Source organism: Lates calcarifer, linkage group LG1, assembly GCF_001640805.2.
Source record: "Lates calcarifer isolate ASB-BC8 linkage group LG1, TLL_Latcal_v3, whole genome shotgun sequence".
Lineage (NCBI taxonomy): Eukaryota > Metazoa > Chordata > Actinopteri > Centropomidae > Lates > Lates calcarifer.
The window spans coordinates 20,519,693-20,543,986 of NC_066833.1; the positions used below are offsets into that span (position 1 = coordinate 20,519,693).

Below are 24,294 nucleotides of genomic sequence, written 5' to 3' on the forward strand. Positions count from 1 at the left end.
GACTGGAGCCCACATTGTTGAGCAAGTCTCCATGACAACAGTGGCTGGGTGGTCCCATTGTCAGTGACAGGGACGTTCCCCAAAGACTCTGACTTTTATCCCTCCACTCTTCGATTTTCAATATTTTTTGACAAATGATCAACTACCATTCTACACAAAGGCAAATGTGGGCTCTGCGCCCATGTTGTGGTGGTTTAAACAAAGGTTTTCTTTTTCTCCAATGAAGTGAAAGAGAAAAACAACTAGAGAGAGAGACAGACAGAGAGCACTAAACCTCCAAGTGTGTCCTCAAATCTCCTTGGTATGATGGTGACATGATTTTTAAAAAGGTGTTACCAACTTGTTTTGTGTATTGCATATTAAAATTACAAGATAATATGCATTTAACACCCTGACAGGAGAGTGATGACACTACAGTGAGGCATGATTGTGTATCACAACTGTTATTTAATCCCATGCTTCACACATTATCTGTGCAGACAGATGGTAGGTGTTGATGTTTTTTTCAACTGAGGCATCAAAATCCATTCCCTAATTTGTTAGAGATCACATTATGCCAGTTGCTGTTTTAATTAGTATCTGCTTAATGCAGGCACAGGGTAGTGCATCATGTTAATTTGATATTATTATTCCATCATAATGATTGCACTGCAAGATTATGAACAACGTTGAATCCCTACTGCATTTACAACATTCATTTTCTCTCCTTCTCTTCAGCCATAAATAGCCAACTTCAAACTTGTTTACTCTACTCCTTGACGCCTGATTTACCTCCTTCCACTACAGTGCAATGCTTGTTCACTGTGCACACCTCCCTGCACTCTAAACACATGATGACATGTGTCTTCTGAGCAGCTTGCTCTCTCCAAGTTTCATAATTCAATCCTCTGTATACACCTCTCTATGCTGCAAGCCATTACTTATTATAATAGTTTTTCTTTTTATCCTTTTCTGCAGCTCTTATTCATGAGTAAAGTGGAAAGGACTGTCTCTATTTTTAACTCTGTATGTGACAGTCTGGTATCCATGTCCCCTGGCAGAACAACAAAAGGCAAGCACTGTAAAGCACAGCAGGGCAAATGTAGCGAACACAGCTTTGATGTACTACGCTGCTCGCTTTCCTTCGACTGGAGGAGACGGAAAAACCTGAGGTGATGGTGTGTTTGTGTCTGACAGAGAGAGAGAGAGAGAGCAAGATAAAGAGAGAAATAAAGTGTGGATAGTATGAATAACAAGTCACTCCCAGGTCAAACAACAAATATGGGGCTGCAGCTATAGGCTAAAGTACTGTTTTAAAATTAACTGTGCTAAACTCTGTAAATTCAAATGTAGTTTTCTAACCCAAGTCTCAAAGGGCCTTCTGTCTGAGCTTGAGTTTGTTTTTGTTTTAATGCCCAAAAACTGAGGTTTTCAAAGATGTTCTCCAGAGTAGGTCAAAACATCACCTACATGTGTTAAGGTAAGGATCAGGAGAATGGAGCTTTTGAAGAATGCTGATGTAAGTTTGATTGGGAGCAGAATGTAAAGGGCACAACTACCTGTCCTCTCTGTAATTACTAATTGTAAATGTCAACATAACTGATCACACCGTTCACGTGTTGTCTTTAAGCTGTTATTCTGTCGAGCTTGAGGATTGATTCTTGACCTTGAAGGTGTCAACACAAGGTCCAAACTACTATTTTTTCATGCAAACATGGCAGAAAATGCTGTTTTCAGCCTCTCAAACATGGAGATTTGTCCCTTTTCTCTGTTTCATTTACATCCCTGAGTTTTGGACTGACAAACAAGACATTAAAAGACATTAACTTGGACTCTGAGAATCTGGGATGGACATTTTTCACTATTTTCTGATATTTTAGGATTAGCCAATGATGAAAATAATCGCTAGCTGCAGTGCTGCTTTCATCCACTGAATCACTGATGGATGTCTCAACACAGCAGTCCAGGAAATGCGGTTGTTTGCCTCATTAGCAGGTAGTATTAATGAGCCGCCATCAAATCGCTATTTCACACTGACAACAGAAATGGAAAACAACTAAATCACTAATTCAGCTGTATTAAAACACAATATAGGTGATGATGAGAGGGAAAATGGAGGTTTAACAAGACACTGGGCTGTGGCTGTCTTACTCCACTGTGATACACAGCTGTGACCAAAAACAGACAAGAGGATAATTAACTGTTGTTCAGGTGTTTAAGTATGGACAGAAATTTTTACAAAAATGAATCTTTATAAAATCATCCATGTGGATAAACCTTATTTTTTACACATAAACTGCATTTTCAGATTCAGCCTTGGAACTCTGGAAATCTATGTGCTGTTGAGATATGAAGAGAAGCACAGCAGTCAGCTGGTAGTTCTCTTCAACTCACCTGAAGTGGTGAAAAAAAAAATGCTACAGGACATGCAGAGAACAAGCAATGCTCTGTGTCATGTTGAGCACTTGGAGACTAGAGGCGAGAAACATCTCTACACTGCAGCGTATTATTGGCTTAAATTTTGATTCCACAAGCTGCTCATATTCAGTAAACAGACCAAACAAAGCTGTGCGTTTTAAAGCTTTTCTTACACCCCATATAGTCGACACAGTCAATTAGCAGTCCACAGTTAATCTAATAGAAGCACTCAGCTGAAAGAAGATACACTAGATAAAAATGTATGAAGAGCTCTTCATGGATGAATGACAATGACAGTAAGTGAGGAGTGATAAGACTACTGTCATTTTACATATGCAAGCAAGGTTACCATACAGAAATACTTTTGTCAAGTCTGCATGTTTGTTTGTTTGAAAATTAAACAACTTTTTAAAAAGATGTAAAAACTGAGTGTTACTCTACAGCTGTCCAAAACACTTCTTGATGAATCTGACTCTGTTTTTGCAGGAGAGACTTAATTATGAAGTAATCACATGAAATTAGGAACAGATAGTCACAATATAAACAAATAATGCACTAATTATGTGTCTGAAATCCATGTGACTGACTGTGCTACACTACAGTGATAATGTTAACAGAGGGCTGGATATTGAACTTCAATACTTTTTTATGACCAAAATGTTTCTCCAGCTCCAACTATTGAAAACTAAAATACCAAACATTGATGTGGAGGGCTTGGTCTGAGTTCTTAGTTTATTTTGTTTCTGTCCGATAAAAAAGCATAAATGGTTTATGTTTAGAAATCAGAATCAAATCAATTCACTTCACTTTCACCTCAGGATGCTGCCTCATTATAGGACATGTTAAAGTGCTCTGAGAACTGTTCCTAATTCAAAACAACTGACTGGCTTTTGTCAAACAATAAATAACTTATTTAGTTGTGAGTTATTTCAGATTCAACAAACGGTCACTTTTTCATACACTCCCACATGTTGAACTGAGATTATCGGATGACTATCCTCCTACAGCATCCTTTCCTGCAAACACTCAATATCCACTCCACTGCCAACCAGTACTGTTAAATACATTAACTGTGTTCTTTCCTCAAGTGTCTCTGTCAAAGCAAAGTTCGAACCGCAGACCCAGCACTTCAGTAGAGGAGTTCAAATAAGGTCTAATTTCTCTCTGCATGGGAGTGTAAACTCCACACAACACTATCTAGGCCAAATTCACGAACCATCTTCAACACATGAACACACAAGGGTAAATCTGTGAGCGGTTTTGCTTCTGTTCATCATTTGGCATGCGGTTTAACAACTTCCACCCAGGGATGCAGAGGAAGCGTTGTCCTATAAACCTCCCAATATCCCCTTTGTCTTCACAACCCTGGCAGTTCCTTTCCCAACTGATGGATCCTGCATTTCAGTAAAACCTGAACACACAGATTGTTCATAAACTGTAAAAATGAGAACTTGATTATGCTTAGGGGTGAGTTTAAATATATATTTTCCTGACTATGTCTTGTGGTATCCAGCCATGCAGACAATTTTCCGTTTCTGATTCTGTTTGCTCAGGTTTAGAGATTTCTGCCACAGCTGTAATACAGTGGAAGTAACGGAATAAAATTCTGTTGGTGGCGATCACAGCGGTAAAAAAATTGATTTGAAAAACTCAGCAGTCTATACGGAAACGTTGCCCCAGTTACTTTGGATCCACAGGCCTCGGTATGGATCTCTTTCTGGGAACAAGTATGTGTATGGATTATAACACTGACTAAAATAAAGATAACAAATTGGGGGGGGGGGGGGGGGGGGGTTTGGGAACTTTCCTTGAGGAAGGCACTAAGGGATTTCACTCTCAAATATCTAACTCTACAATTCCAGGAAACATATACATTAACATAGCATCTGTGAGCATCCCTGCAAGCAATAAATGTCAGGCAGAGACTTTTCTTAATGAGGTAACATGGGAGGGAGTCTAAACAAGCTGCATCGACAGTGTGATGTGTGCACAATTTGCATATTCTAGTTAATTCACTATATGCTTCATCTAGGATGAGTATGCAGGCAGCGCCATCACTAATGACCCAATGCTGTAAGAAGAAATAAACTCACAATCACACAATGGGCTGGCAACTCCATTATAAAACCACCTACACGGGAAATAACTTGTGAAAGAATATGTTGTAATCAGGTTAGTTCATGTGGAAACACAATACAGAAATAGTTCTCCGAAGCTCTCTTACCCCCTTTCTTCTTCCCTGTGTAGCACAAACCACTGTTGACTCTAACCCAGCTTGAGCTTTACCTTCTCTTTGTACCTTCTGCTCCATCAGTCTTCTTTCTGCTCCTCTCACAGCTATAGCCCTGAATTATTCTCTTTGATCAGATGCTACCTGGAGGCTTCCAAGAGAGAACAGACTTATGTAGCAAGAGCAATGCAGAAAGACTGGTGCAACACAATGCAGACCTGTTGAACACCTTGAACCATCCACAGCCAAGTGCAGACGAAGATACTTTACTCAGGCCAATTACTTAAAGCCAACTGTTGAGAGAATATTTCAGCAGTCTGTGCCATGAACAAGAATAGGGTTAAGGTGGCTTAAACAAACTGAATCATGTAAATCATTTTCTAATGAAGGTGATAACAATCCAGATATGCCACAGTCATGTCCTTATCCTGACTCTGAGGACAAACATTCATTTCACTCAGTCTTTGTTAGGTTCAGCTTTTCCTCTGAAGAGTTTGTACAAAAGCTGTCCTGGAAATACGTCTCCCGACCAACATTATAACATCATCCCAAAAGACTGTAGGGCAAAGCTGAGTGAGGAAAAAATCCAAACAAAAGAAAATTGAATGCCTTGAGACCCACTCTGGATAGAAAAATGTCAGCAATTTAAAGGGAGAAAGTTACATACACGTACATATCTTTGGTCTTACTGAAGTGTCCTCTGTACATTTAACAACTTCAGTCCTAGAGGAGAGATAGACAGGGTGCAGAAACAAAATGGCTAAAAACTGGACCAAATGTGGGATAACAGTGATTACTGAGCTAACAGACTCATAAAACAACTTACAAGTGGCCAAGAAACATTCATCTGATGATTGCTCTCTTAATTAACTGATTAGAGTCTGATGTAATTATAACCAACAGCCCACACATATTTAGTTGATTTTATAAAATAGTGTAATAGGAGAAGCATTTGGCATGTTCACAATGAAAAATAACTGAAATAATTAACTGATTATCATAGTTGCTGATCACTATAATTTGATTGATTGTTGACTGATATAAATGCAAAATGTGAGAATCAGTATACAACATAAGCAAACCTAACTTTTAAACTTCAGCTGATCAATGATCAGAAGGGATGTGAGAGAGTCTTGTTTTCACCAGACGGAAAAGGTGAAAATTTGTCAAAATATTTTCAAGGAAGAGAAAACATTTTCTGGAACGTTAATTCATTATTTATTTTCCATGAATGACCGTGATTTTCCATCACTGACTGAGGAAACAATCTAAATTTATCCAAGTTTTCCAAGACACATGGGAACTCTCTCTGAGGAGCATGAGCAGAGAGTTGTTACCAGTATGCTGCTTGTCTTTCTTGCACATGTTTGTTTGTCTATGTTACATAACCTTGTGTTGACGTCAGAGCCGTTGGGGGACCAGAAAGGTATGTTGAAAATGGAAATGACATATGTAAAAGCTATATCTCATTTCCTTTTATACATGAACTACAGTCTATGGCACGGCACTCACTGACAGAATCGAACTGGCTTTGTCATATCTCTAGAGAAGACATTGACCTTTGTAATGACATTCTGCCAGTAGAAAAAAAAGTTACGGTAATGTGGAAGATTTTTCATTTTCTATGCTGTTTTTTCCACCTCTTCAAGGAAGCATACTTAACATTTTTGGTCAGTTTTGGTCAGACAGATAGCCTGGCTGTGTATGAAGTACTAAAATCTGCCTAAGGATTACTGGTTCAAACATTATATATCTTGTTTGTTTGATCTGTAAAAAAAATGTCTAAGATTTGACCACTTACGGTTTTACAGGGGATATGTACCTGACTATGTCTTGGCCGGGCTCAGTGACATTCTGGACATTCCACTGAATCTTCTGATCTAACTAAGCCAGAAAGAGTGTGTCACAAGATGTTGGGACTATTCATTTAAGCTATAAAGTTTGTGCTGCAAATTTACTTTTAAAGTCACATCTTAACAACTTTTTGTGTTGTTTCTTTTATCAGACCCATCCCTGGGTTTAATAATTTGAATAAACACTGATTAATACCTGGAGTTTTTTTGTTGTTGTTTTAAAGCTGCAAGTAATAACCCCTTAAACACAGGACATTAGATAAATGGTTTAAAATTAGATCGTGCAGGATCTCAAGGATGAAACGTGTGCAAATACAGTCATAGCGAGTAGAGCAGTTTTAATGCACTGCAACATTCTGCAATGCTGTTTTCACATTGTTATTGTATAAATATCAATTATAGCTGCTTTGAGGTACAACTTGTAACATGGTTTAAGACTGCTGTTTCTTGTTGATTTTACTTTACACACACTGAATATTAGCGCTAAATTCATTTATCCTCTAGCAGGGTTTTCCCTGCCGTGGAATGGCTTGGATACTGTGCTCTCCAACCATCGACTCAGATAAATAAGCTGCAAGACTTCAAGAATAAATGCAAGTATAAACTTTTTTGTTAGGGAGTAACAAGTGGATGTTAACAAACAGCAATAGCAGATAGCGAGAAGATCTATGTAGCCTATTTTCCAACTAAAACTGCTAACTTAGTGTAGAAATACATAGAAATTTATGTAATGAATTAAGTTACGATAGCAAGTACAATAAGCGTTGCCAGCTTTGCAGACATTGGTCAAAAACAATATGAAAAAAAAAAAAAAAACCAAAACTCAAAATTTTCTTTAAACAATTTCAAACCTCCCAACCACCACCATCTCCTAGACCACAGAGCGCACATAAGCCCTCTGAAACCTTGGGAAAACCCTGTTCTACCATTAAATATCAGAGTCCCAACAGCAGGTTGGACACAAAGCATGTAACCCCTGGCTAAATGCTCCTTACTATGAACAGAAAACACAATTTTATGACACCTCTAAATCACATGAACAACTTTGCTTTGTTGCCCTTCAGCTGGGGAGATAAAGGTTGAACATGATGTTATCTTCATGCTGTTCAGAATTTTGGCTGATAATTCAAACCGTTCAAATATTTCCTCTCTCCCTCTGAGCTCTCCTGTACCTATTATTATTTCTGCACCATAGCATCCCATAGGTTGACATTTTACGATACACTTGAACGCTGTTGGTGATTTGGCGTGACCTGAGCACAGGATGGCATTTCTGCTTCTTTGACATGCATTTCTCGTTCCACTGAACTGCTGCCACATAAAACAGTAGAGCACCGCACTCAGCAAGCATTTACCAGCAGCTCTCCACGCACTGCTGAGGAAGACGGAGAGGTCACACTCATACAACTGTGGATATGCCGAGCCAAAACAGCAGATAGGGTAAACAGATGTCTTGCAGCAAGCGTATATGACTGTGTGTGTGTGTGTGTGTGAGAGAGAGAGAGAGAAAGAAAGAAAGACTCCACAGGCCAAATACTGTGTATGTGTGCAGTCTTTAATTCTCAGGAGAACCCTGTGGCACTCTGAGCTATACATCTCATAAATAAAGCAGGATTTCCTTCAGCTGCAGCCATGTGTATGTGTGAGAGAGAATAAGAGAGAGAGCGAGAGAGAGAAAGGGTGCAAATGGATTAGAAGAGGCCTATCATATTGCTCCATTGAGCAACTGACTCAACTCCAATGCACGCAACTGCAGCACATTTCAGGACTAATAACTGAAGAAATATCTTTACATCCTACGTGTTAAAAATTACATGAACTGGTGATTTCACATGATAATACGCCCTAAAGTGTTGAAAAATATTTAGAGCAGAAATATCAAACTTGAACGCCTGTTTCCATAGCATTAAAATCTGTCCTCATACAGATTTCATGAGCAATGAATTATCAGCCATGGTTAGCCAGACTGCTGTCCAGATGGCTAGTGTGACTGATTTTGACTGAAGTTCAGAGAGGCTGTCACATGACTTTTGCTTGTTGAACAATTCCTATATTGCACAGTTACGACAGTTCTTTCATGTGATGTTTACTGCCAGACTAAGCTGTGAAATGAGCTAAGATATGAGCTGTGGAAAAAACATTTAAGTTAAATAAAATTTACAGCTATAGACTATAAATGTAACCTATTATTTCACAGGTCACTGATACTCAGTGGCAGTAATCAGCATGAAGATAAGATAAAGACAATGGGAAAACACCTCACTCTGTGTCAGATGACAGACACTCATCAAAATTTTAAAATATGCCATTCAGCTGGGGACTTTTTAAATGAATCACAGCTGCAGATTAAGAACAAAAAATGCAGCTCCTCCCATAGTGGGTGAAAACATCCCTGTGTTAAAAAATGCAAGAGCCTGCATCAGTGGAGGCACTTTGCTTCAGGTACCAGTGAGATGATAAAATACAATTCAAAAAATGTCACATTTTAGGAATAGATCCATGATTTTAAGGCTTATCAGGCAGCTATGCAGTGGTTCATAATAGTGTAAGAGTATAATCTCGTCCTCTTACTGTCTGGACCCTACACCAACAAGTCCACATGGACATAACATTGTGGTGGTTAGGCAGTGAGCACACTACCAGGCATCAGGTCTCTGATTCAGATTCAGTTTGTAGCTACCATCACTTTGTAGTTGCTGTTCTATGTTGTGTCTTGTCTTGCTCATTGTGTAATTCTGTCAACATTGTTTAGCTCCTGCATTGTGGAAGCAGCAGAGCTGGTGGCAGGTTTTCACGAGAGTTAAATTCCATCCATAAAATCCCTCCCATAATGCATGTCCCAGCAAATGCACACACTATTGATGCACCTGAAGAAGCTGTCACTTTACTTTTCTCTGCATGCAGTGTGGGCATTTCCCTTAATCACAGAGATTTCTCAGTTATCTTGTGGGAAATTACTTAGAAACACATTCCTGATTCTCTCTGCGGGCTCAAGTCACATGAGCCATCGATGGGCTTGCTCTCAAGGGATTGTCACAGTGGTGAAAATACATTACTTTTAATTCAAGGTAAGCAACCTGCCATCCAGTGGCTGCATAAAGATCCTGTAATCCAGAGGTTTTTTTGTACCATGTGATACAAAGAGCTGAGAGTGTGCATTATTTTTAATCCACCTGCAGTCGCACATACAATTCCAGATCACCTTAGCTCATCTTGTTTACACTGTTGTTAAAATATACTGCCGTGTTGACCATATAACTAGCACTAACCAACTGCTACAACCATTAAACTTAGAAGTTCTATGACAATGATCCATCTCTATTTGCTTATGTAAAGAGGCTTGATGGGTTTTTTTTTTTTCCCCCAGTGTTGACTTGATTAATGTTCCACACTTGTAGCTATACCCTGAAAATGAAATAAGGGGCAGAAGATATAAAATATTAATTAAACAAATATCTGACACATTGAAATAACAAATGTAGCTCTCTCACTCTGAACACCTTCTTTCACAAGCTACTTACTTCAATTACTGGAGACATTTTCAGATGAATTAAGTTGATAGGCTTAAAATACTGATAGATAAATGAAAGTTTAACTTCCGACTCCTGAAACTGAGGCTGCGTGAATAACTTGGGAGGCGCGACTGAGATGACTCATCACTCTATTGGTCTCGCAGAAATATGTGGTTCATTCATAGTTGTAGAGTGTGTTAACAGAGTGAGGTTTCGTTATCCTCACAAACAATATTTGGACGAGTACAGATACCAACTTTACATAGAACAGTAACAATATTTTAGCATGTCTGAAAATTACATTTCAGTATTGACAGGACACAGGACACCTGCTGTCTGTCATGTCATTTCAACCTCTAAAAATTAGGTAACTGTTATTTTAGCAAACAGAGGAAAATGGTTGCTGCACTAGCAAATCCAACAGGATGGTCACAAAGTCTGCGCACTGAGCAGGACGATTAGTGTGAAGTGCCTACGTGCTACTCCTTTTGGTGAAGTTCACTGATGGCATTTGAAAAGAGCAGCTGGAAACGCAGTGAGTCACTGGGGTGGCATATGTCTACATGCAGCCTTCCTCTGGCCAACATTAGGGTTGACAGTGCACAGGTAACTGGACGTTCTAAATTAGGGGGAAAAAATTGGAAAATAGAAGAAATACAAAGACTTCTTAGGATCAAGGAGAGTAGAATTATCACATTTTTGCAGGGGTTCATGGTTTATTTCAGTTGAAATTAACGTCAAAATGACCTGAAGTGACAAGGTTCTCACAGAAATCAAGAAAACCAGTGTATGTGTCTCCCCATCACAAAAAGTGAGCACTATGCAAAACGATTTATTCATTCACTCACTAGGGAAAACACTTAATAAATGTAAATCAAAATATTTACTAGAGCGTTGGCGCCTTTTGGAGCATCCACAGGAATGGTGAGAGACTGTTAATGAGGCTGAACCTCAGAGGCATGGATGTAACGTGGGCTGCGATGCTCTGAGGGGAACGTGGATCATTCTGTGAAATACAGATAAGCAAAGCCCTCGTGCTCTGGGTGAGATAACTCAATGTTTGTCTGCATACTGCCATTTTGTGCATCAGTACAGCCAAAGGGGAAAACGTCCACTTAATTAAATCAATTAGAGCATGAAGGGCCTGCCGAAGCCTCAGCAGAAAACAACATGATAGAACAAACTCACCAACAATAGCTCAACTCTTTTCATGAGTCACAGAAACTCTGATGTACGAGCTATAGTCCTCTCTTCATCTCACAACTTCTGCATTACTAGACAATGCAATCTGATTATAGATAATGCCAGGTCATTTAATTCTTAATTCTTGCTAAGCAAGCGACATCTTCATCTGTTATTACTAATATTTTTGAGGGATTAAACTAAATGATTATTTTCATTTTTCATTAAACTGCTGATTATTTCCTATAGGGACGCACCAATGTTGATCCAACACTGATACTGACCTTATCAACAAAGCAAATATCACCAAACATCAGGAATTCACATTAAATGCAGTGTTATTTTAGCTCCTATCATTTACAGAGCTAATTAATCAATGCTATTTCAATGAGAAGGCAGTGGAAAGCCTTTACAGTGCAGCTGGAAACGCTGACTTTCACAATTAACAAACATAACTGTGTATTTCCTCTCTCGCTTTAGATTTTCTTTTTCTTTTTTTCTTTCATGCACCTTTTATCCAGACGTCTTTCTGAAACTTTGCACAGACAGAATCCATTTCATTAGACATTTCTCAAAGCTTGACAAAGGAAAACAGCTCAGGAAACACGGCCTGATGTTATGTCTTACCAACAACAAACTTAAAGCAACTGGAATTAAAACCACTGCAGGCACTTGGTGTGTGCAAAAAAAAAAAAAGATGGGAGACACACACAGGTGAGGTGGCTTAGCGAAGAGATGTAGAGGCATGTAATTAAGCTGAGGAGCCTTTTCTAAAGACCATGAGTGCAGCATTGGCTCCAATGCAACTCAGCACTCTTTGTCAGGTCTACATCTGTTCACAAAGTAGTATGTCTACTGCACAAACTGTGTACGTGTTACACAAAAATGTGATGATGCAACTGTGGTTATGAGGTTGATGGATCCTAATATTACAGTTTTATGTTACCTTATTCACAGAAGTATGATCTTTATCAGTTCAACAGAGAGATTAGATGTTACAGCACTACCATCAGTTCTCAGTATAAAGGTATCAGAGTCAGTAACAGGAGAGAGAACGTCAGCGCATCCCTGTATTTTCTTGATTAATTGATCATAGCTTGTTTGTCACATTCAAATTAATTAGAAATCCTTTAGTTTAAGAAGCTGGAACCAGTGAATATTTGGTGTTTTCCATTAATAATGAATCAGCAGTCTAATTAGTTGTTGGTTAATTTTAATTTTAATTTCCCCTGATTGTGCAGCCAATTGTTTAAGCTCTAATATTTTGTTCTGGAGCGGTGAGTGTGTGTGTCTGCGGGTGTGTGCAAAGGCACCTAAGGTCCTGAACTTTTGTCCAAATTTTACACTCTCCTGCTAAGAAGTGTTGGGTTTCACCACTCGCTCTGTCCCTCTTCATGGTCCACAGTACCAATTTTCTGCTACATAATATGGGCCCTACACACAGAGAAGGATAGTGTGGGAGAGCCGCTGACCCTTGATTACGATTTAACGAGCAGTTCTCAGTTGTGTTTATGAATATAGTCATGTTTCTCTGTGGCGGGAGGGGGAATCAGATTTACAATCTGCAAAGCAATCTCCCTGAACACCTCAGGAGGTTTGCAGACACATATCTTTTATACCATGCCATGAATTAAGAAACACGACCAGCTTTAGAGATCAAACCTCACAGTTGACGGCCATTCCTTCTGTTTTTAAAATAATATGCCTCTTACTCCCACATTCTTTGGTTTCCTTCATCATCACATTTCAAATTCCTGAACTCTGTTGCTTCTGCCATCTCAGGCTTTAACGTCATCAGTGCACCATCCACATCTGTGGCTTTGTGGATGGAGTGAGTGTAATAATGAGATACTGTATCACTGTGCTATAACCAACTCTACTTGCTCCCACTTTCCTCCCTCACTCCCACTCCTTCCGTTCCCGTCATGGTCTCCCCCTCAGTGTCCCAGAGAAGGATTAGGACCCGTGCCCAGTGGTGACACAGGGACACCGAGGCCAACAGACTGTTAGTTCAGTTGTTGGCCATGAACTAGGAACACTCAAGCCGGGTGACAGGGGAGGGAGGTGATGATAGAGATGAAGGATGAAGAGGAGAGAAAGGACAAACACTAAGGAACAAAAGAGACACTCAGGACAGACAACTAAAACCCTAAACTACTGATAAGACGCAGAAAACAAAGTTATAGAAAAACTAAGGTGTAAAATTACTAATGTCATCTGTGCTTTTAAATCCGATCTTTAAATCCGAAAACTAAGAGTCTGCAGCTACACTAGCAGCTCTGTGAGGCTGTGCTCAGACACAGCAGTGCTTTGAGTTAAATGCTTACATCCACATGCATCTAACTCACCCCTTTTCATTCCTTACTATGAAAATGTTTACTTGCTGATGTCAAACAGGCGATGTTTGCCACAACCACCATCTCACTTTAGCGTGTTAGCATGGTGACATAAAAGCAAACAGCTGAGGCTGATGGGAAGTGGGGATGGGGTTCAAAAGAATTTGATCAAATCTGAATCCTTCTGAATCCCTTATTGAATCTCTGAAATAGTTCATCTGTCAGTTTAAGTGTACTGTTTTTATTCTGCGCAACACAGTAAAAAAAAACTAATTTCAAATGTAATATTTAAGAATTTAGCTTCTAATCATGTGAATAATTGTGATTTAGGGACCAATTAGCAAACAAGCAAAACGCTGACACTAATAAAAAATATGGTTATCAAGTATCAAACTTAAACTGCAGACTGTGCTGACTGCGGGTCTTTCACCACAGGTCAAACAGCTAACCATAGAAGCTTAAGTAAAAACAACAGAGCGAAAATAATATTCATTCTACTTTATCATTCAGTGAATATCAATTAAATAAATCGTGGGTGTTTTGCATGCACGATGCAAACTTCTTGTTGCACTGCTTCAGGTCCCAGAATACAGCATAATGCTGGTGTTAGGCTGAGACTTCCTCCAAGTTATTAAAGATTCCTCAGGCTCTTGCTCTAAGACTTCGACAATATATAAATATTCAAACAGAGGACTTGTCGCTCCCCTGTTCGTTTTACAGTTGTTTTGTTGACCTGGGAACGTTTGAGCCAGTCCACCATGTTTTTTAACAACAGTGTTGCTGAGTTATCATGTATTTATTTACATCTAGATTCTTTTTGTTTCTTTGCCAATGCCAATCCCAATCAGGGACAGAGACACAGAGAGCATTAATGATAGATTCAATAGGGGGTTTGTGGATGTGGAGCTTAAAGAATCCCTGTATTTCACAAACTTGGAACCAGATTCAAAATGGTAATGATTATCAGAACCCATTCCCTACAGGAATGTCTTTACTTTTGAAAGTATTCAGCCATAAATTAAAGGATGTGACAAATAAAAATTTTGACCCTCTGATGGTGCTAGATGAAATGTCAGGGGATGAAAAGTCAGGGTCAACATCACTGTGATGCTTGGGAAAATGTGAGTGTATCTCTAAATTCATTAGGATTAATTATCTGAGAATAATCTCACAGAATGAGTGAAAACTGACCTGCTGGTGCCACTTGATAAAAATTATTTTAATCATTACAATTTATTCCTCAGGTACCATGGATGTGGTTACCAAATTAAAAGAAAAATATTATTGCATTTACATGTAAATTCTAGAAAACCGTATACTGTACAAAAGAAAAACACATATTGAATAATGGTCACTGTGCCCCTTCTGCTTTGTAGTTACACAAATCCTCTTTCTCTTTCCAGATCATGGGGTCAAAGGAAAGGGGGTCCATTGTCATTACTGTGTCTACTGTCCGAATAATGGCTACCCATTCCCCAGATTACAGATGATTACAATAACAATGGGATGGCCTTTATCTCGCTACCAACATGATGCTCTGTCATGAGTCCTGCTCCATGTCTCCAGACTGCCCATCTGTGCCTGCACTCACTAATTCCTTTTCCTCTCTGAGAGAGATTAAGATTTCCTGGGGGACGCAAATAAGACACTTTCCACAAAAGCCAAAATACCATTTTTGACAATCATCTCTATTCCCAGCATGATTTCCCCTGATGTGCTTTAGTTTTCTGGAGAATAACTGGAGACGCTTAAAGTCAAGGATAAGTCCCAAAACTTTAAAGTATTTTGTCATGTACACAGCAGAGGCACACTGTCATAGATATATAAAAAAGTTGTGTTATTTTGTTTGGGATGTCAAGACATGAATAAAAAAATGAGCCGAGGACACAAACATGATAAAGTGATCAGTCTAAGCACACTAAATATCAAGCCATGACTCCTATAACGTAATGAAGTGTTTTAACATGACATATAAATCTATTTAGAGTTCACAGAGGATGATGCAATCAGCTTTAAAACCCTTTTCTCACAGCGTGCACATTCAAATAAAAAGACAGATATTTCCTCTGCTCTTAAATTTGCCATCTTAAATTATTTAACTACTAATTACATGATTAAAGTATGAATTTTTTATTGTTACTTATCATAGACTATTAAATTTATAAAAATTACATAGCACTATGTGCAGTCCTTATAGTGTACTCATATTTTAATCATATTTTAGTTTATATAAGTCAAAATGGTGTCAAGTTCACATTACACAAAACAGGACAGATCTATAAAAACATTTCTTGTTTACAACGTCATCTTTTTCCAGCATCTCCCACACAAAACAACGGATGAACAAAACACTGTGTAGGCACAGTGTGATGTTTAATCACTTACACTGTGCCAGGACATTTTAGGCCCATTAAGCATCATATGAGAGGAGGACAAGCAGAGTAATTAGTCTCAGCTCATAACTGTGCAATCAAGTATAAAGAGGACCGAGGATTTGGCTTTTTATCTCTGTAAAGATGAGGCCCAAATGGCAAATTAGTGTATGAAGTGACAAAAAATGCCAAGCAATGAAAGAGAAGAAAATCATTTTTTTATGCAAGCAGTGTCAGCAAAAACCACAACAAAACCAAAAATGGAAATAGGGCGATATTTACACTCTCACAAAACTCAGGACAGCGTTATGAAAGTTCATCATCTACCAGCAAGTGACATTGAGCCCAAGTCTGCAGTGGCACCTTAGATCACCAGCAGAGTTTCCTTTGCCTTCAGTTTTTCAGTATCCATTGCACTGTTAGATGGTGCATTCACATGACCCATATCAAGTTAGAGAACTGGGAAACTAATTACTTACACACAATGTGAGGGTTTATCCATATGTACTGAGTGTTGTTTGCCAATTTTCCATTGTGTCTTGGAATTAACAAAGTAACTCATGCTGTAAATTATTACAAAACTTGTTTGTCTTTATCTATGGTATTTAACACTTAACTGGCTGTGGGAGAGAAACTTCCTGGAGGTTACCTTTTGAATTTTCTTTACTTTTTTAATTAATAAGGAGACGCCTGAATGCACCACTAGTTTTAGTCTCTGTGAGGACAAGGAAGGCAATTCACAGTGACTCATTTGGAAAAGGTTCCTCTATGAGTCCTCTGAGGACTAAACTTTTATAAGCTCTGTATTGACTGCACAGCAACTGTAGGCTGCAACTAACAATTATTTTTTATTATTCATTCATCTGTCAATTATTATCTCAATAATGGTTTTGTCTATCAAAAGTAAGGAAATAATGAAAAATAGTAAACAGAAAATTCGTAAAGACCAGGTCAACATTTTAAAATGTCTTCATATGTTTGTTTGTTTGTTGTTGATTTTGTCCAAAACTGCAAAACACTCATAGTTATAGTGATATTAAAGAAAGAGAAGCAGCAAATCCTAACACTGCAAACGCTAGAGACAGAGTATGTGTTTTTTTAAACATGATTATCAAAACTGTTACTAATATTTTTTTTGTCAATCAGCTTGTATATACATGTGGTTAGCATGACTCATCATTCTTTTCAACAGAAAACTATGGAGATTTACAATAAGCAGAAGTATTCCTGTGAGCAGACACAAATCAAACCAACATACAGCAGCAAGTACATCTTGAAGAGAAGTGCTTACACTGTTCATGATATATTGCCTGGATGAATGAGCGTATGTTCAAAACATCTTTTCTTATCTAGTTTTATTTCAAGAAGCAGTAAATGATTTATGTTTTCACATATGTTTGACATTCAGGAGTCTTAATATTTACACGCAGTAAGGACTAAATGGTTGACAGCTGAACGACCCTTGACCTCTTGATAAATACCATGCGTAAGACTAAACATTACTGTCAAGTAGTACAGGGTAGGGCTGCAAATAACATTTTTATTACTGAGTTGGTTACTTTCTTGATAAACTGGTCTCTAAAATGGTCAGAAAATAATCAGCACAAGTCCCAAAGCCCAAGATTACACATTCATGTAGTTTATCAAAAACTCAACAATATTCAGCTTAATATCAGAGAAGACTAAGAAGATCCAGCAAATATCGACTCATGAGAAGCTGGAACTTTTTTTGTTGTTACTTTAAAAATGACAATTAACCAGCCATCATAATTGCTGCTGATTAATTTTGACTTTTCATTTCAGCCCTACAACAGGGGTCAACTTCATGTACTTTTACTTAAGTAAAACTAGAAGTGACCCTCTGTAAAAGTACTCTGTTAAAAGTAAAAGCCCTGAAATCAAAATTTCACTTAAAATGTAAAATCATAATTTGCAAAGTAACCTACATGTCTAGCTTTCAGATAAATGTAGTAGAGTAAAAACTAGGAGTTTCTCTCTTAAGTGCAGTGAAGTAAAAGTATAAAGTGGTATGAAATAGAAATACTCAAAGTAGTTTTTAAAAAGTGCACATAAGTTACTTTTCATCACTGATATCAAGGGCTGGCTTACTAAAACTTCTAGTTCTCTTATATAGTGGGTGCTAGTCTAGTTTTTAAAATGTAGAAAATGTGACATTTGCATTTAGACTCATTTTTATAGCCTTGAGGTTTGTGAACTTATGACGCAAGATAAAAGGTTTCTGTAACACAGGCCAAGCAGTCTATTTCTGCACCTGCCTTCCACATACCTGTCATGCTGAACGAACCTTGTCCTAGACTCTGTGTTACCATGGTTCCAGAGGGTGTGTCTGCAGAATAGGTGTGCCAAGAAAGTGTTATAAAAAACCTGCTTTCTGTGCCTTCAAGTAACCTGAATCATCACACTGCCAACACAACGCTCTCCTCGAGAAAAAAAAGAGGAGGAATTTAGGGACAATGAGTGTGCAGCTACTCCAGACAAGCAAGATCCTATCATGTATTTGGGTTGATGGGATGGATACACGGTGCAGTAACCATGAAGAGCCACTAGAAACATTGACAATTTCTGCATGTGGCACCAGTCGCCAGTCTATGGTGTTTTGGCAAATGTGGTTCATTGTTTGAGCTATTGCGCTTTTAACAGAAGCTCTGACAAACGACATGCTCTCTAGTAATGGAAAAACGAGTAAATGTAATTTTTTTGAATAGAGAAGTAAAGAACGCAAATGTGGGAAATCCCTGAAACAGAACAGATGTCTTAGAAATCAGAGATGTCTATAGAGACTTGCCTGTGTGTTGCTACAGCAGCCTGCGCTTACAGGCCTTTAAGAAGTGCCCCTGTAAAAACATTGCAAAATAGGTGAGGTGATACCTTTAAACTACCTGCTTTAGTTGTAAGAACGAGGAACGAAGCCATTCAAAGTGTGCTATTAAACCACAACAGGCACAAACGCAAGGCAAACCGAGGTACTAGCACAATGTCTAGTTAACGCACCACATCTGAGTGGACAAAGACCCAGCGTCAAATCTAGAAAGTGACACGAGTAAAGCTTCCATTTTTGTCCCAACTTTTACGACTGTTTGCGGGTAAATTTTTTTTGTGAGACAACACAAGTGAAAAAGACACTTGACCAGCGCTTGACTGGGCGAAGCAGCCCGTCCAACTGCACCAACTTAACACAGTTCATTTTCGGTTGCAGGGCTTACCTTAGTGTTCACTCCAGTGAGAATGGGCAAAGGGCGACACACTCAACACGCCTAAATGAAAACCTGTGTAGCAAACAGTAAGTGACTAAAGCGACCAAAAAATGACGTTTAAATCCACATATTCTTGGGTTTCCCTATTTCTTTCTTTTTAAATCACGGGCTGACCATGTACTGCTCGACCTATCCTCGAATGTTTTTCTGTCGCAGGCTGGCTGCCTCCACCTCAATCACTCCGTTCAAGCCAGTCACAAAAAACCAGAGGATTTCCGTTTTTGACTATCAAAATAAAATCTCGTCTGGGCAGCTGTGTTGTACAATAAAATATTTAAGTGGCAGTGGCGCTGACCGCCGCAGTTCCCATACTGCAGAGAACTTGTTGTTTGGCCTCTATTGGCCCTCAGCTGTACATGAGTCATTCATTAATCATTTTTCAAGCAAAATGCCCTTAACTCACTGGTAACAGCTTCTCATATTAGTTATCCAGTTTTCTATGATAATAAATTCAACATTGTTGGGTTTTTGACTGTTTGTCAGACAACAAAAGCATTTTGAATATGTTAACTTTGGCTTCAGGGAATGATGCTTCTCCCATGTATGACAATAGTTATTGGTTGCAGCCTTACAGTTACACACAATATAAACTAAAACAGTTAAGGTCTTAAAAGTAGATTTTGACACAGAGACCTTCCATAAGTAAGTTGATATTGTACTTTAGTGCAGCAAGTTTCTAACAGATTTCTTATTAATCAAATTATGTAGATCCAGATGATATGTATTAAAACCTGGGACTTATGAGGCCCCTGGGGCAGTTGCCCGTTTGACCCATTGGGAAACCTTAAGTAATTATTAGCAAAACATATACATGATGTATTTAAATAAAAATACCTATAATGCAGGCAATACTAAACTTTATTTATACAACACTTATGAAAACAATGCTACAAAGTGCTTTTCTAGAACAAAATTGAATAAAAGGGCAAAAATACAAAATACAAGACAGTTTTAAGATGTGATTTAAAAGACGTTACCACATTGAATAGCTCCTTGTGTTGAAGTGATGTAAGTATTATATTATTATTTTCTTACTGGATTATAAATACAAATGCAGTTGTGTATAAACATAGCTGCTTCAATGTTGCAGCTTGTTGAGGTTGAGTTAATTTAACATACTTTTTGTTACTTTACAGCAATCAATAACTATGTACAATATTTTATTGGGAAAATATACTTTTATATAATAATGAATATGTATACAAATTTGATTTTTAACAGATAAAATGAAAATCTTTGAATCATCAGCTACATTTTACAGACAGAAATGTAAAATTCACAAACAAAGGTTTTCCATAAAGAATATGGGCAACACTTTAAGTCCTTTAACTGTAGTAAGAAAGCTGTACAGACTTTAAGGTTCAGTGTTGCTTCTGATATCTCTACCCTCTGTAATTTTATCATTTATTAACAATATTTTATTATTTATCCATTAATATTTGTACTTGACTATTTTAATATCCTATCGATTTCCTCTGTACTTTGCCGTTTGCTTCCTCTATAGCATTTAACTAAGGAGCAGGATTTATTTTTATCATTACACTGAACAAGAAGTCACTGGTGACAAAAGACACTTTCATTTTGAAGGAACATCATATGTTTCCGGTTTGAGCCTGCTGTTTTCCGTGGACTTGATCGCCGGTCCGGTTAGTGACGTCACCAACGCCGGGACCAGTACAGGACAACGCTAAAGAAATAAGGGACAAACTCTGGGGGACTATATCGCCCCATGCTGATGACAGTGGGAAATGTGCTTTATATTCCTTTTTTATGTTCATCACTTATTTCTAACATTTTGATAATACAAGTGATTGAGGAGTCTTGTGAGGTCAGCCCGCCTCAGTCAACACATTCCTCCCATTCATGAATTCAATAAATGACAAACATACTTTACTCAGTGATTAATAAAGTAATACAGAAAGTTCATTCATCTAAAGACAGTTTCTGTCTTCCTCGCTTATGAATATCTTGACTGATTAATTCTACGGGCCAACTTAAAAATACTTTTGTAAATTTCCCTGTTGTGGAATTTTTAAAGGATGTCTTATCTTATCTTATGTGATAAATTGTATGAAAAAGGTCATATTACATACATATGGCTGAAAGCAAAAATATCACATTGCAATTATTTGGTCAGATATTGAGAAATGAGCTATGATTTTAGTGAGAAACTTTGAATGTAATTTTCACTGAAAACTAATATAAAAATGATGATAATGTGAGTTTTGCTTGGGTCTGTACCAAACAGGCATGTTCCATTACATCTGGAGAGTATGATTTGTTGGCCAGGGCATCTCTGTAGCACCTCAGTGCTTCATTTATAATGTTATGTTGTAATACAATTTAAATTTATGAAAAAAAAAAAAATGGATACATTTGGATACAGCACTTGGCCATCAACTGTTCAGTCCTACTCAGACACACACATACTGTATATGACCAAGTAGCAATATTAAACAAAAGCCTGGTTTCAGCTGTACTTCACTTCACATTGCATAACTGCTAGATATTCACACTAGACAAGATCAGCTTTATTGTTTCCACACAGGAAAATAAAATTGTCACAGCATACGAAAGGAAAAGCAAACATAGATGCTTGTATAGATAAAGGACGTAACCTAATAAAACTAGAGTACTATAGAGAAACATAGAGTATATATAGAAAATGGTGGATAAAGTGAGTTATGTCAGCAGCCTGCTTTGCTAGCAGCATGAAAAATTAAGTTAAATGGATGGTAGCATGAAAAGGGTGTTACACTTACAGCCTGCACTCTCACACTCAAAGCTTCAGGCTGTAATACACACAGAAGGCTTTAATGTTGTTGAACTGTGAAGATGGGTTAAATAAGTAGGCCTTACATTGAACAATCCTGAAAGTTTAGAATCAGAGAGAGAGAGATAAGAATTAGTGGGGTGTGTGCAGCCCTTCATTTCCTCTTGTCTGAAATACAATGCAGGATGACTTTGACATTGAGAGCTTCTCATAGAGATTCATATAAACCTCGAGTATGTAGCCAGTAACAGTGGGATACTGGTGGCTGATTACACGACAACAGGTTACAGTTTGCAACTTGGTAAAAATGAGTCAGTCCTATTTTGGTATTTAAATAAAGTCAACATCGACATCATCACACAGGAAACTGTACTGAATAACAACGTAAGTTGAGCTGACTCTGAGAGGCTGTCACTGCCAAAGTATTATCCAAATAGGTTGGTTAAACAGCAAACAACTCCCTACAGTTTTAAATAAGTGAGAAAAAGGCCTGATTTTAAGCAATACAGCTTGTGTAAATTGTGTATAACAGTGTGTATCTGATAGATGTTTGTGTATTAATGGCTTTTGTCACTTGTCTATAATTTTCTTTACTCATTTTAAGTTTGAAGTTTCTCACTGCCTCATGAGGCACTAACTGAATCAGTAAAATGTAAGTGGAAGTGATTGTGCTGTTTGTCTAAAAAGATACAAGTGATTTAAGATTACATAAATGTTTTTACATACATGATTTTGACTCATTTCCCACTCTTGTTCATGGCATATGTGTTAACATAAAATGGAGATTAAGAATACATCTAGATTTCAAGTGTAAACCAGAGGATTACATCATATCCTGCCCTAGTCACATAAATACACTGAAAGTCTATGCCTGCCTCCTCACCTACCACACACATCTAAAATTAGTCTACACAAACTGAATTCAGTTCATTAAGTAGACACAAGATTCATTTCATTTTCATCTATTTAACAGTTCACTTCGGACAAGGACACCGATGTAGATTTGATGATCACTTATTCCTGGCGCCACAGCACCTCCACATGTCTGTTCTTTATTCCTACACTGGAAAGGGGAGTGATTAAAACTATGCCTGTAAATTTTTTTGATACTCACCTTTTTTTCTATGACACTGAAACAGCTTTTATTTCTGAGGTAAAACATGAGCAAAATCATATCAATTAAAAACTTCTTTTTTTTTTTTGGCAAGGCGTCTTGCTCTTGAAGTGTTTAATATCCAATCACAAGGGGGCAGAGCATCCCTGGCAGAGAGGCTAAACGCTGTCTCCGTCAGCAAACGTGCACGTCACACCTACAAACCTTTACCAGCTCATCACTGTAGTATCAGGATGTTAAAGTGACCGACCCAGTGATGAACTTTTCACTGATCTTCCCTCTCCCATTCAACACAGACAAAGACTTTCTTACCCTGACAAATCAATTTAATTAGAAAGCAATTAGATAAATAAGTGCAAGCACGTGCTTACTGAAGAAGAAGATCTTCTTTTACAGTTCTGCCTGTTTTAACACAGCTGACTCAAGGATAATTGGAAAGAGCTGGGGTCGTGCATGTTTACACTACAAGATGTACACTTGGTAATTAGATTCAATGGTTGATTTCATTTAACCTAACAACGTAGAAATCTGGTGGTGTGTGACTGAGAGGTAACATTATATCAGACTATTACAGCCTTGTAAGAGATTCAAAGATGCTGCAAAAGTGCTAAACTGTTGGAATGCCCCTCATACTCAACCTCTCTCAAGCCGAAGGAGGGCTTGACTGATCAGTCAAGGCTAAGTAACACTTGTCAACACTCAATCTGCCACTGCTATAACCAGGAGGTCTTCCATTTTAGGTCCACGCCCCTCATATTTTCACCAGCTACACCAAACAATCTCACTGAGTGATTTCTGAGAGCTGAGAGGAGCTATAGTTACAACGCTGATGAAACTGGATGTTTATTTTGGCAGAGAAAGGCGCCCGTCTTCAAGTCCACCTGACTGGACGTGATGATGTATGTGATGAAGCTGTGGCTCCCGTGCTATGTTCACTATTCTGCGGCCTGCAGGCCCAGTGTAATGTGAATCACAATAAATGTAGATTATGTTTATGTAAAGTACGGTCATGTGTGTGTGTGTGTTTTTTTTTGTGTTTTTTTTTTGTGGCAGCATAATAAAACAAGACTGTAATTCGCAAATAAAAAGCTATTGTAATAATAGCTAATGTATTTGTATGTGTTAAGATGCACCCAGTATCCAGTTTATTAGGTACATCAAGCTAAACCTAAAACCCACAGGTTTGAAGATTATAATGTTCAGCTTTGGTTGAAATTGTTTTAGAGAGGTGATGATTCAATTTAATTGTT

The 24,294-nt window shown here is 38.0% G+C and overlaps 1 protein-coding gene across 4 annotated transcripts in view; it reads right to left on the bottom strand.

Annotated features, from left to right (window-relative positions):
• nck2a (NCK adaptor protein 2a) overlaps positions 1-19,347 on the bottom strand; it is a 59,932-nt gene extending 40,585 nt beyond the window's left edge. For 2 of the 4 annotated variants that reach the window (XM_051072003.1, XM_018702300.2), the window contains exon 1: positions 19,107-19,345. The gene's annotated coding sequence lies outside the window, so the exon portion shown is untranslated. Of the gene's footprint in view, positions 1-18,169; positions 18,230-19,106 lie in introns of all 4 variants that reach the window. The other 2 variants (XM_018702304.2, XM_018702303.2) reach the window with 2 other exon arrangements.
• Positions 19,348-24,294: the final 4,947 nt, after the last annotated feature.